This window comes from Callospermophilus lateralis, chromosome 9 (assembly GCF_048772815.1).
Source record: "Callospermophilus lateralis isolate mCalLat2 chromosome 9, mCalLat2.hap1, whole genome shotgun sequence".
NCBI classification, from domain to species: domain Eukaryota; kingdom Metazoa; phylum Chordata; class Mammalia; order Rodentia; family Sciuridae; genus Callospermophilus; species Callospermophilus lateralis.
The window spans coordinates 2,870,622-2,885,063 of NC_135313.1; positions in this window are offsets into that span (position 1 = coordinate 2,870,622).

The window sequence follows — 14,442 nt, forward strand, 5'->3', positions numbered from 1 at the left end:
TGGAGCCTCAGCATGCTGAATCAATAAAACCCCTTCTGCCAATTGCATGGAGCCGGTCTCTTGTGGTCTCTCCCTCCAACGCTTCGCCGGACCCTTACACTATCTCTAGATTATAATTTTTTAATAAGTTTGTAAGTGTGGCATAACATTCTAGCAATGTGTTTTTATCTTTGTGTGCTAATAATACATCGTCCATATAGTGAAATATTTGTAGTTCAGAATTTTGATTTCTAAGTGGCTGGATTGCTTTGTTAACATAAATTTGACACATAGTTGAGCTGTTAGCCATACCTTGAGGGAGTACTTTCCATTCATATCTCTGATCAGGACCTTCATGATTCAGTGCAGGGATAGTAAATGCAAAACGTGGACTATCCTCAGGATGAAATGGAATTGAAAAAAAAAAAACAATCTTTAATATCTATAGCTAAAACATACCAGGTTTTTGGCAAAGCAGACAATTGGGGAATCCCCGATTGAGCAGGTCCCATAATAACCATCTCATTATTAATGGCTCTTAGATCTTGCAATAATCTCCATTTACCAGATTTCTTTCTGATGACAAAAATGGGAGTATTATGGGGAGATACAGAAGGTTGTATATGTCCCTCCGCTAATTGTTGTTTGACCAGGTCATGAGCTGCTTTTATCTTTTCTTTAGTCAGGGGCCACTGAGGAACCCATACTGGTCTTTCTGATTTCCAAGTAATTTTTATTGTCTCAGTGACCCCTTCTGAAAACCCAATCCATGTCTGTCTGTTCCTTGATCTATTTGTATTGGTGCTGCTATACCTTGTTCTTGTTCTCCTAATCTTTTTCCTTTCCTAAAACCTTGTCTAGCCATAATAGTGGACACATGGATTGATCTTATTTGTTAATGTCAAACCTAATTGATCTAGGACATCTTGTCCCCATGAATTTATAGGAAGATGATCCAATACATATGGCTGTATAGTTCCTTCACATCCTTCAGGATCCTTCCAATCTAATACCATTGCACTTCTATGGGGATTAGTCGCCACTCCTAGGCCTCGAAGCGTTTGAGTGGCTTGTTGTAATGGCCAATGTTTCGGCCATTCTTGACAAGAGATGATGCTAAGGTCTGCACCTGTGTCCAGTAGCCCATTAAATTCATTTCCTAGAATATTTAGTTTAAGCATTGGGCGAGAATCTAAATTTAAAGACAGCATAGCCCAATCTACACCTGTGGAGCCTAATCCCTTGGAACCTCTTTCTATAATACGGCTGGAAAATTTATCATGTAGGCTGGGTATTATTAGTAACTGTGCTATTCTATCTCCTGGTGAAATTACTGATATACCTCTTGGAGAGCTAGCTATCATTTTTATTTCACCTTCATAATCGGGAAGGGCCACCAAATGCCTCAGTCTGGCTGGGCACAAATAACCGAGCCGCCACGAAGCACTTGTAGGTTCAAACAGCAACTCTTTATTTCTGAACTCCACCAGCACACTCCACACACGCTCCCCGGGAACACCTCTCTCCCTCCGCCACACTCTCTCGGAACCCAGCGAGAACTCAACGGGAACTCCAAAGTAGCGGGTGCCTGAGGCAGCAAGAGCCTCCCTATTGCTGGACAGCAAAGGTCTATATACAACTGAATACACAGCTTAACTTAACCGTCACCATCTCAATGGCTCACTGGCTTCACCTCTCAACCACTCCCTTCTGGCAAAATGCCATGCGTCATCCCGACTCGGCTGTGGCCCTCAACAATGCTTTTCACCAGGAACCTGTGTGAACCTTTAACAGAACTCCCCAGAAAGTCTCAGGGTCAGAAAGCTGCAAATAAAAAGCAAAAAGGAACAAACCCACAAAAACACAAATGTAGGGAGTGTTCTGACCCCTACCCCTGCTCCACCCCAGTCAGCCTTCCACAGGGGAAATGAGTTGTAAGGGAATCCCCCACAGTTGTTCAAAATAGAATCTCAGTTTCTTTCTCCATCCCTTAAATGCTTACAAACATAGCAAGTCGTGATTTGAAGAGTGACAGATCCCCTTGAGCCTGGGGAGAAGGAGGGAGAGAGGAAGAGGGAGAAACAGGTGCCTTTTCAAAGCAAGTCACGGTGGCAGAGCAGCCTAAAGTGGACCACTGGGTGGCCCTGCCTCCTCATGTCACCTATGATGGTGATTCACAGACATCACCTCATCCAGGGTGGAGGGGCCACACAGGGCTGGTCTCCTACAGAAGCAGCAGGGTCACTACTTACATGCACGGTTTCCCCCATGATTTCTAACTCTGTTGACTCTTTGGTCCCTTTGCTAATTAAAGGGTTTTTTTTTGTGTGTGTGTGTGTGTGATTGTTCTTGTTGTAAGGGTCCGGCGAAGCGTTGGAGAAAGAGACCACAAGAGACCAGCCTCATGCAATAAGCAGGGGGAAGTTTTATTGAACCAGCATGCTGGGGCTCCGTGCCCACTCAAGAAAGGAGAGCAGCCCAGAGCCCAGAGCACAGGTCAGGCAGAGCTTAAGTACACTTTTTGGAGAGGGCGGGGGGCTTTGCATACATCAGAACAAATCATCATGAGGCGCAGGAAAATTGAACAACAACTCTGAGTCATGATTAGTACATTCATTAGCGGGAACAGATTGGACGGGGGTGACTGGTTACTTCTAAGTGGGGTGAACATTTAAACTGATTGGTTTTGGGGCCCGGGGTGCCTACGTGCCGGGCTACTCAGAGTCCCAAGTTATTAGACAACCAGAGGAGCCAGTGAGAATGTTTACTGGGCAGTTCGGGTATTGTCCTAACAGCCACAGAGATTACAGGTTCCGGGGGTAGCAGAGGAATTTAACACTGCTTGGTCTTTTACTTTTTAACCCAAGCCTTGCAGTTTAGAAACTTCACAATGTCCAACCTTTTACACTTTAACTCAGGCTCTGCGGCTTAGAATCAGCTTAAAAATTTTACCTTTACATTGTGAGTAAGCAACAACACACACTAATGTGGATGTAAAAATATAGCTTTCTATGACTGAAAATTCAGAATAGGAAAAACAAAAACACCAAAATGAGAAGAAAGTAAGCTCTGCTAGTAATTTGCTAACACCCCCCCTGCGCCCCCCCCCCCCACGTGCTCTCCCTGTGTGGGGGCTGATCTCAGTGAACTCCGCAGCCGCGCACTGGGCCAATCTTCTTCTTCTTTCTCTCCATGCTGGAGATTGCACCCAGGGCCTTGCACACGCGGGGCAAGCCCCACCGCTGAGCTGCAGCCCAGTGCAGACATGATCTTCTGAAAGGAAGCCTATCTTTGCTGGGCTCTTGATTCACTTAAAAAAACAATTATTAAGACATTGCTTTCCTTCAAAAAAGGGAGAAAGGAAGTATTTTCTAAATAGAATTTAAAGTGTATTGTATTTATTGATTTACTTAAAATAGATTTATTGAGCACATACAACACCCAGATTCTGCTCAAAGCTGTGGGGCTCATGAGTAGAAAACAAAGAGACCAAATCCCTCCCCTAGTCATGATTAGATTCTGCTGGAGAAAACCTGTCAATAAGCAAAGAATGAGCTCCTAAGAAGGTATAGGGCAGATGGGCACAGTGACCATGCCTGTCATCCTGGCCACTCAGGAGGCTGTGATGGGAGGATGGCAAATTTGAGGCCAGCCTGGGAAAATTGGCAAGACTCTTTCTCAATACAAAAAATAAAAATAAATAAATAAAATAAAAAGGACTGTGGGTGGCATTCAGCGGTAGAGCACCCTGGGTTCAATCCCAGTATGGGGTGGGGGTTAGTGGAGGGAGGGAGAAAGAAAGGGCCAAGGTAGAAGGTGGCGGCTGAGGGCTGGGAGCAGGGACTGGTGTTGGAGGGTCAAGAAGGCCACCCGTCGGCCAGATCTGAAGACGGAGGAGGGGGTGTGAGGGACAGAGGGCTCCAGTGTCCTGGGGCAGGGCGTCCCTGGAGGACCAGCCAGGTGGCAGTGACCATAGCGAGGGAGAGGCAGGCGGTGAGAGGGATGAGGTCACATGGAGGCCGAGGGCTCATCAGGTGGCGGCCACAGAGGGGATCTGGGCTTTCACTCTTAGGGAGGTGGAGAGACGGGGGACCTGAGCAGCGGGCCCACACCTGCCTCTGTCTTGGAGGGTTCTAGTCCAGCAGACTGGAAGGCAGGCAAGCAGGGAGGCGAAGGCCGTCCCTGGGTCGCTGTGTCTCTGGGAATGGGGACTAAGCCGTGGCAGTGGCAGGAAGAGGACCGGATCTCCATGCCTCCTCGGGGGGCCGAGGACACAGGCTCGGCTGGCGGAGTGGGGAGGGCTCTCAGGAAAGACCCGCTGCCTGTGAGCTGCTTCCCAGTCTGAGCATCTGCAAGAACAGGGATGATGCTCCGGAGCGAGGGAAGACAGGAGAGGTGGCTGGGGGGCCAAACGGCCAGCTTCTGTGACGGTCACTGCCTTAAGCCTTTCCTCCTTTCCCGTGTAGGTCTTTGTCACCAACTTACAGTACAGCTGAGAAGTCCCTCTGGTGCCCGGTGGGGCCCCCGCCAGCGTCAGAGGCTTTAGGTACTTTAGCATCTTCTGATTTCATTTTTGATTGACTCATGGGTTACCTAGAAGTGTGTTATTCACACTTTCCAAATATTTGGGGATCTTTGAGGCCTGTCTGCTTTTGATGTCCAGTGAGCCTGTCGTGGTGGACTGCACATTCTGTAAGGCTTGGATTCTTTACTCCTGTGGCGCTTGTCTGAATGGGTCCTGATGCAGTGCGGGGCTCTGAGTTCATGGTTCAGTGTGGACAATCTCGGGTGGTGCCAGAGACATCTGGGGATAACGTCACTGTTCTGGGTGTGCCGTAACCTGTGATGGCGATGCCACCCCTGAGGTGCCTCATGGGGTGGGCCGTCCCCACCCACGGGAGACCGTGGAGGTCATTGTTCTGGGGACGGCAGCTCTCGCCTGAGATTCCAGGGTACTGGGACGCTTCATTTGTAGTGACCCCCAGCAGTGTGAGAAGATAAGCCAACTCCCAGAGCCGTGAGTGTGGAACTGCCTGGGGTAAAAGAGCCCAAAGTCCCAGAGACATTATTTCAAGCTTTATGGATGTGTTCACGAACTGTAAAGCAGAGGATTATTTGGAAAAGACGGTGTAGTGTAAACTCAGCTGCGTAGACATATGGTTTGTTGGTGGAACTGGAGGCAGACCAGATATTTATGCTCAGTGAGGTGAAGCCCTGAAGAAGCCTCGCATCCAAGGTGGGATTCAGAGAACCATGAGCAGTTGCGCAAGTGTACAACTGCACAACTAGGGGCCTCCATTAATACCCCACCCCATAGTACATGGCAGAAGCTTGGGCCAGGGTGCAACCTTTGGCCTTAACATGTCAGATGACTTTCACTTTCCGAGCCAGCTACTCAGATTCAATCTGAGTGCCCCCAGGGGGATGAACCCCACAAGATTCCCCTGCTCCTAGCAGTGTAGTTCCTCACAACTCTTGGAGCCCTGCCCATGGCGGCTCAAACACGTCCTTGTAGGAAGGTATGACAGACAGACTCTAGGACAGCCCCCAAGTTCATGGCCTGAATAATCCCTTCCCCGGGAGTGGGTGGGCCTGGGACCTGCTTGTAACCAGTAGCCTGCAGTCGGCCCTCCATGTCCATGAATTCTGCGAGTTCAACCAAACATAGATTGAAAATATCTGAGAAAAGAACAACAAAAGAATCACACAGGGCTGCGAGATCAGCTCAGGGGTGGGGTGCCGGCCCGGCATGAACAAGGCCCTGGTGCCATCCCAGCACCACACCCACAGCAGGAGAAGTGAGTCAGGGCTGGGGATGGACCTCGGCGGCCGAGCACTTGCCTGGCAGGTATAGGGTCCTGGGCTTTGTTCCAGCACCACAAAAAACAAAGCAAAGCAAGAAACAACACAAATAAGAATGTGCTTGGCCTCACGGCTGTTGGCCCCTCGGTTCCAATGCGTTGGTTCCCGGGAACACAGGCTCTGTGAGATGCTGGACGCCACGCTGCCTTGTGGGGGGACAGGAGTAGCACGGGCCGGTGTCGCCTGTCCGTATTCCCAGCACATACTGGCGTCACACAGGAGTGCTGGTGGGGGCCTCCCATGGGTGGCAGGTGCAGGGCCCTGGTCACAGCGCTGGGAGAAGGGGACGGATGAGCTGCCCAGCAGGCCCCCTGGGACCAGCCGGCGCCGGACCTTGCAGCCTGCCAGCCCTGCTGTCCTGGTCCAGTGACCGGGCCACGCCCAGACTTCTGACCCAACAGGACATGTGTGCCGTCTGTGGTGACGTGTCACACAGCAATGGGAGCTGACGCAGAGAGTCTTGGGACACAGCCCAGTTGGAAGAATGAGAGGGAACTGTCCTCAGGGCGAGTTCTGTGACATGTTTGGGGTGACCCGGGCACTCATGGAGAGCATGGGAACAAGTCCCCACTGGCCACCCTGGGACTCGGCAGCAGGGACCCACAGCGTGGAGGAGGCAGGGCTGGACGTGAGCCTGTGAGGAAGGATACGTCCTGGAACATTCTAGTACAGTTAATTGCTATGAAAAGGACTGCTGTTATTTTAACTTTTAAGTTCAGTTTGGTTAAGTCAGATCTTAAAAATCATAAAGCAATACCTAAAACGCCATTCAGGAAAGTATGATACACAGGCACAGTTAAAAGAGAGTTTAAGAGGAGACAGGCATTTCCTTCCCACCTCAGTTCCCCACCAACGTTCCCCTGAGGCTGCGGGGTTGAGGTTGTACTGTGATCTGCTCCAGAGTTCAGGGGGCAACTGGGACCTTATTTTTAAGTCCTTTTTGTTAGGTCGGTTGAGGTGGCCAAGGGTCAAGGCACTAGGCAACAACCAGTCAGGTGCCAACGGACAAGCAGTGATGACCACCTGCCAATCAGCGGGGTCTCCTGACTGACCCTGGAAAGACGTGGAGCTCAGCAAGATCCCCGACCAACCCCAGGAGGACAAAGGATCCTAAAAACCTCCCTTTCATACCCCAAGCCCTCCCTTCCTGCCCTAAGCCCAATAAAATTCCAGTCCGGCTGAGCCTGGGTATGACTCCCCCGGACCCCCCTGTTGGACAGAAGGGTCTCTTTTGGGAGTGAATCTCAATAATCTCAATAATCTGCCTCCTTTTGGTCACCGGCGCCTGACCTTACACTTTTCACTTAACTATTTTAGTCAGCTTTTTTCCTGCTGTGACAAAAGGACCCTCCAGAACAATTATAGAGGAGGAAAAGTGTATTTGAGGGCTCACGGCAGTTTCAGGTTTCCCTCCATAGACAGCAGACTGCATTCTTGGGGCTCGAGGTGAGGCAGACCATCATGGCTGAAGACTGTGGCAGAGGGAAGCAGCTCACATGACCAGGAAGCAGAGAGAGACAAGTATATACCCCAAAGCTACATCCCAATCCCCACCTCCTCCAGCCACTCCCACATCAGTGCCACTCAGTTACCCCCATCAATCAGGGGATGAACTCACTGACTGAGTGAAGACTCTCACAACCCAATCTTCTCCTCTGAATCGTCTTGCATTTTCTCACACATGAGATTTTGGGGACACCTCCCATGCACGCCATAATAGCAGTGTTTGTACTGCTGCTGCCGATCGGTTTCTGTCAGTGGCTGCAGGATCACCCATGTTTCTGTCAGTGGCTGCAGGATCGCCCAAGGACACATGTTCCTTGCCTCACCCTGCCCCAGAAAAACACCTCAGCGATCCTCCCGGCTAAGGCCAAGATGTCTCAATTGTCTCCTTTGTAAATGATGCCTGCGGTGTCTCCCCCACACCCATCCACTCCTGGTGGGATAGGTGTAGGTGCGTGCCTGTGCCTGTGCAGCGTCCCCAGGGAGAGCTAGAGAAAGCCCCAGAGCCTTCCTGGTGAGGTCTCTGCTCCTCAAGCCAAGGCCTTGCATGGGAGCCCAGGCCATCCTTCATCTCTGGGCTTTGGACCAGTCCTCCTGCTCCTTCCCAAGAAGAGCAGAGGGTGGCCTCTAGTGGCCAAGCTGACAAGCTGTCACATCCTGGCAGGTGTGGCCCCAGCAGCCAAGACCCATCATCTACCTGGAGCTGGTGCCACTTGCCTCTTCCACAGACGTGAGGATAGAGGATTGATGACTCCGTGTGAGATCCCGCGTTGCAGGGTTGACTTTCCTAAGAAAGAGGATTATTTTTTGCAAAACAACTTGCTGGGTTTTCTGCAGGGCCTCCATGACACCTTTGATATTTAAATCACCTCTTTGAAGCACCTCCACAAACCTTTGCTCTGTATTTGACGTGCCAGTTGGGTACTTTCATTCTGTGATCTGCAGGGACACCGAGTCACAAAGCTGATCGGGGAGGGACAGCCCTGTTCTTACCTCTTATAAATAATGCCTTTGCCTGAGAATAGTTTCATATTCACAGAACAGTTGCAAAGACAGTGCAGAGGAGTCCCACATGCCCATGCGGTGAACCCTGTTGTTATCATTATATAACGAACCCATGTCCACACACATTATTTTTAAGTAAAGCTTATACCTATAGTTCTCCCCTAACACCCCTTTATATAGTCAGGACACTGTCTGGCATTGCGTTGATACAGGTCCTTGCTCCTGTTGGCTGTGACAGTTTTTCAGACTTTCCCTGTTTTTGATGATCTTGACACTTTGAAGACATATACATTATAGAATGTTCTCCGTGTGAACTTGCCTGGCATTTTTCTCACAGTTAGACAGAGGTTATGGAATTTTGGGAGAGGACATACGTGTTCTCAACACGTCTCAACGTAGGAATATGCACCGTCCACAGCTCCGATGATGATGTTAACTGAGACCGCTTGGCTGAGCAAGAATTCGCCAGGTTTCTGCACTGAAAATTTACTTTTATTCTCTCATTATCATTTTTTCCAATCTTAAAAATTGTACTGTTGGTACTGTTGCCTGCCGTCTGTTTCTGTTAGTGGCTGCAGGATCACCCATGCAATCCACACAAGACAAATCTGGCATTTCAAAGTGTCCCACTTAGTTGCTTTCAGTCAATCTCCGAAGTTGTGCAGGCATTACCACTAGCTGATTCTAGGACATCTGCAGCTCCACCCCAGGAAGGCATAGCCGCCTGTCGGAAACCCACCGCGGATCCTGTCCCCCACTCTGCCTTTGTCCCTGATGACTGGCCTTTCCTGGAGATCTCCTACTCATGGGGTCCCATGGAAGTGGTCCTTGTGCCTGGCTGCTTCTGTATGGGATCACCCTGCTGTGGACGGTCAGGACCTCGACCCTCTAGGAGGAATAATGTGATATTGCTTGAATGGGCCTTTTTTTGTTTGTCCCTTCATTAGGTGAGGGGCATTTGAGTGGTTTCCACTTTGGTTTATTATAAATAGGTTGCTTTATGCACAATTATATTACTCTAGTTAAAATATGGAAGAATAAAATCTAAAAATGAAATTTTTATTTGTAAGAAGCAAACATAAATAATGCTGCTATGATCATTCATGTAAAAGTTTTTGCATGGACATGTTGCCATCAGCTCTCTCGAGCATGGCCCTAGCAGTGGATCGGCTGAGTCACCTCGCCAGGTGATTTTATGCTGAACATTTTGAGGAGTACCTGTTCCCTCCCCACGGCTGCCCCATTTTCCATGTTTCCCAGCAATGCCTGCAAGTTCCAATTTCTCCACATCCCTGCCAACACTTGCCATTTTCTGTTTTTATTTTTATTATAGTCAGTTTAAGGAGTATGAAGTGACATTTTTTTTGTGATTTCTATTTGCATTTCCTTAATAACCAATGATGTTGAGCATCTTTCTTCTTTTATTGGCTGTTTATATAACTTTTTAAAAAATTTTTTTCACGGCTGGGGATGAAGTCCAGGGCTTTGCACCTGCTAGACAAGTTGTCCACCACTGAGATACAACTCCAGACCCCTAGATATCTTATTTATTTTATTTGTTATTTTCTTGTCTATTTATTTATTTACTGGTATCAGGGATTGAACCCAGGGGCACTTAACTGAGCCACATCCCCAGTCCTTCGTATTTTTTATTTTGAGACAGGGTCTTGCTAAGTTGCTTAGGTCCTTGCTTAGTTGCTGAGGCTGTTCGCAAATTTGTGATCCTCCTGCTTTGGCCTCCTTAGCCGCTGGATTTCAGGTGTGCCTCACGATGCCCAATGTATGTATCTTTTTTAAAGATGTGCTTACTCAAATCCTTTGCTGGTTGGAGCATTTGGGTTTTTGTTGTTGAGTTGTAAGAATTCTTTATATATTCTACATACAAATCCCTTATTAGATACATAATTTGCAAATATTTTCTCCTAAGCTATGCATTGCCTTTTGATGGCAAAGCTTTAAACCTTGATCAGGTCAAACTTATCTATTTTTTTCCCTTTCTTTTTTTGGGTGGAGGTACTGGGAATTAAACCACTGGGTTACATCCCCAGCCTTTTTATTTTGAGACATGGACTGGCTAGGTTCCCAAGCTTGGGATCCTCCTGCTTCAGATTCTGAGTTACTGGGATTATAGGTGAGTGTCACTGCACCTGGCTCCTTTTTATTTAATATTTTTTTGTTGTAGTTGGACACAATATCTTTATTTAATTTTATGTGGTGCTGGGGATCGAACCCAGGGCCTCACACACATGAGGCAAGTGCTCCACCACTGAGCCACAGCCCCAGCCCTCTTTTTCTTGCTTGTGAATTTGGTGTCATATTAAGAAACCATGGCCTGATCCAAGGTCATGACAATGTCAACCTAGGTCTCCTTCCTGAAGTTTTATTCAAGCCTCTGGTCCACTGTGAGTGATTTTTCAGGGTGGGGTGAGGTAGAGCCCCAGCTTCGTTCTCCTGCATGTGTAGCCAGTTGTCCAAGCAACATTGGTAGAAAGACTGTTATTTCCCCGTGGAATGGTCTTGGCGCCTTGGTTGAAATCAGCTGACTGTTGATCTTGGGGTCTGTGTCTGGACTCTCAACTCTATTGATCTGTGTGCACCAGGGGCCACATTATGCTGTGAAGGTAGCCCTTGGGGCTCTGTCACTGAACTGATTTTTAAATGGACGTGTTTCTTCCTCCTCTCTCCCCTTTTTTCCCTAATCTCTCTCCCTCCCAGATCTCAGGGGAAGCAGGATTACCCCATCCTCGGCACAGATTTATCTTGTCCTTGAGTACACGCCCCCCCTCCCCTATAGGAAGGAAGCATTCCAGACTTTGGGGGATGGCACCAAAGATCTCAGAAATGACACCTCCTAAGTGAACTCGAGAATCACAATGGAGAACATCACCTCTGTAAAAGCCCCCTCTTCCTGCTGATGCCCAGAATCACGGACTCTGGGGCAGGAGTCCCGTGTTTCTCCTCTGCCAGAAAAGCAATAAACCTTCTTTTTCCTTTTCCTCAAAACCATGTCCCCGTTATTGGATTGGCACTGGGGATGAGGACCCAGCTTTCTGGCATTGGTGCACACACGTCAGTTCCGCACTGCCTTGGTCACTGTAGCTCTCTAGCTACTTTTGAAATCAGGAAGTATGAGTCCTCCAAATTGGGTCTTCTCTTTCAGGATCATTTTGGCTACTTGAGATCCCTTCCATACACATTTTAGGGTCAATTTGTCCATTTCTTTCTTTTTTGGCAGGGTCCTGGAGAGCAAACCCAGGGCCTCACCCATGTAAGGCAGGTTCTCCACTGAGCTCTGTTCCTAACCCTCAGCTTGTCTGGGGGGGGGGAAAGGGGGCATTTGGAATTCTGATACTGATTACTTTGAATCAGAGTTCAATCAGGGAAGCATGTCCATCTTGACAATATTAAGTCTTCCCATCCATGGGCATGAGCCATCTTTCCATTTTTTCAGGTCTTTAATCTCTTTCAATAATTTTGTTTGTTTGTTTTTAGTGTACAAGTGTTAGAAATTTTGGTTACATTTATTCCTAAGTATTTAAATTTTTTTTTTTTAGTTATAGGTGAACACAATATCTTTATTTTATTTTTATGTGGTGCTGAGGATCGAACCCAGTGCCTCACACACTCTAAGTGAGCGCTCTACCTCTGAGCCACAACCCCAGCCCCTATTCCTAAGTATTTTATTTTTTGGTAAGCTATTACAAGTGGATTTTTAAAAATTTCATTTCTAAATTGTTCATAACTAATGTAGATAAAGTATAACTGATATGTGTTGATCTTTGTCCTTCAACTTTTATGACCTCATTTATCCTAATAGCTTTGTGTCTATGTTCTTTAAAAGTTCCCGTGTATGCAATCATGTCATCTCCAAATAGAGATGGCTTTACTTCTGCCTTTCCAGAGTGAACCCTTTATTTAATTTTCTTGTGTAACCACTCCAGCCAGGTCTTACAGTCCAACGCGAGTGACAGTGGTGGGGAGAGATTCCACCTTCACCGTGGAGCGGGTGGAAGCCATGGGAGTTCTGCAGGTTCCCTTTATCAAGGGGAAGATGTCCCTCCCTCCCTGGCTTCCTTCCTGTAGTAGGGATGGAACCCAGGGCTTTGCGCGTGCCAGGCAAGTGCTCTCTCACCAATCTACACCCACCCCCCGACCTTTGTGTTTCGTATTGACACAGGGTCTCACTAAATTGCTAGGCTGGCCTGCAACGCATCATCCTCCTGCCTCAGCCTTCTGAGAACTTGGGTTCACAGGGGTGGGGCAGGCCTGTGCCACCACATCTGGCTTCTTTTCTATTTCTTTAGTGATAACTGATGTATAGATTTTTCTTCTCAAGTTTATTTCAGTAAATCACGATTTACACAAAGCGAAATTAAGATGGAATGATTTTCCCTCGGGGAAAAAAGGTAGAGTATCAAAATAACGGAGGAAATGCAGAAAACTGAATATATCAATAAACACGAAGAGCTCAAAAAGGAATGCCATTTAAAATAGGTATTCTCCAACGTGTTCATGAGTGTGATCCCCCAAGTTCCTAGAGTCACGCAATTTTATTCTATTACTTGAATTTTTGATAGAAAGAACAATCTTTCACGATGAAGCCTCCATCAGTGAGGCCCCTGGTGCCAGCTGTGGCCTGGGGCTGCCTGGTTCTGCTCTCCGGTTTGACGTTGCCGTTTCTGTGTGTTCTTCTAGGCGGCTCCCATGTGCAAGCATGTCCGCATGGACGGCCGTCCCCGAGTAGCTAGGGGGACTAACATCCACAGATGCTCAAGACCCTTGTGTGTTTTGTTAAAACCTCTGCCCATTCTTCTGCGTGCTTGAAATCAGCTCCACATGACTTAGAACACCTGGCAGTGGAAATGCTGTGTAAACGGGTGTTGGACTGAGCTCCCAGGGAATGACAACAAGAAAAATAATCTGAACATGTTCAGTACAGATGCAACTTTTCCCAGACATTTTGAATCGGAGTTGGTTGGATTCACAGGTGCAGGGCCCGCAGAAACACAGGACCGACTGCGTGCTTCTGCGTTGTCCTGCGGACACTGCCACTTCACGTGGACATCCTCCTACATGAGGGCGCACAGAAGGCCTCCTTATGTTTTCTTGGCAATATGCTCCCCTTACGCAGCTGTGAAGAAGTGTTCTCTGTGACGGTGGGTTATTTCCAGTTGTTCTCTATTCCGGTCCATGCTGCAATGAACATCACTAGAGTTTTTCCTCACAATGATTTATTTATGTAGGATAGATTCCCAGAAGGGACAAGGCTGGGTGACAAGGAATGTGGATTGAAAGTCTCCCGGGTTCCGCTCATTTGGCCTCCCGTAGGCTGCTATTCTTTGCGTTTCCATTAATGTCATAGTGAATTTCATCATCCCAAATTTTGCTAACATAATTTACAAGAATCAATATCTCATTATTGTTTTAATGTTCGCTTTCCTGATCACCTTGAGGCACAGCATCTTTTCAGGTATTGATCAAGAATTTCTATTTTCCTTCTCTGCATTTCTTATGTGCTATGAACCATTCCAGAGCATAAAATAAGACGGAAGCTTTTCAGTCCATTGTCTCAAAGGACACAAGCTTGAGAGCTCGCAAAATCCTTATAAAAAGAGAGATTTTGAAAAAACTACAGGCTCACTTATGACATCCATGGGAAAATACGAAAGAAAGCAGAAGCATTAGAGCGTGAATATGTGTGTGCAGTGGGTATGGCGTCAACTTGCAGGGCAGAACGTTACTGTGTCCCTGCTTCTCTGCGGACACCTTCCCAGAGCTGAGAGCCGCATTATGTGATGGGCACACTGAGGACTTCTTTTCCTTATGCAAATGTTAGCACTGTTTTCTCTTTTAAAGAGAAGAAATAACACTCAGTACCGGTTCTGGCAAAGGTGTGAATAAGAAGAAACTCTCCTGGATGCTGCCTGGTCGGGGGATGCAAATGTGTCATGGATCCTGGCAACTGATACAAAGCTTAAGGATCCCCTGACCCGGGTATTGTCTCTCTAAGCACTTAAGTAAGAAAAAAGGAACTGTACACCAGAGCATTATTTATAAATAGAGATAGATAAAACAGACAACATCCTGCCATTA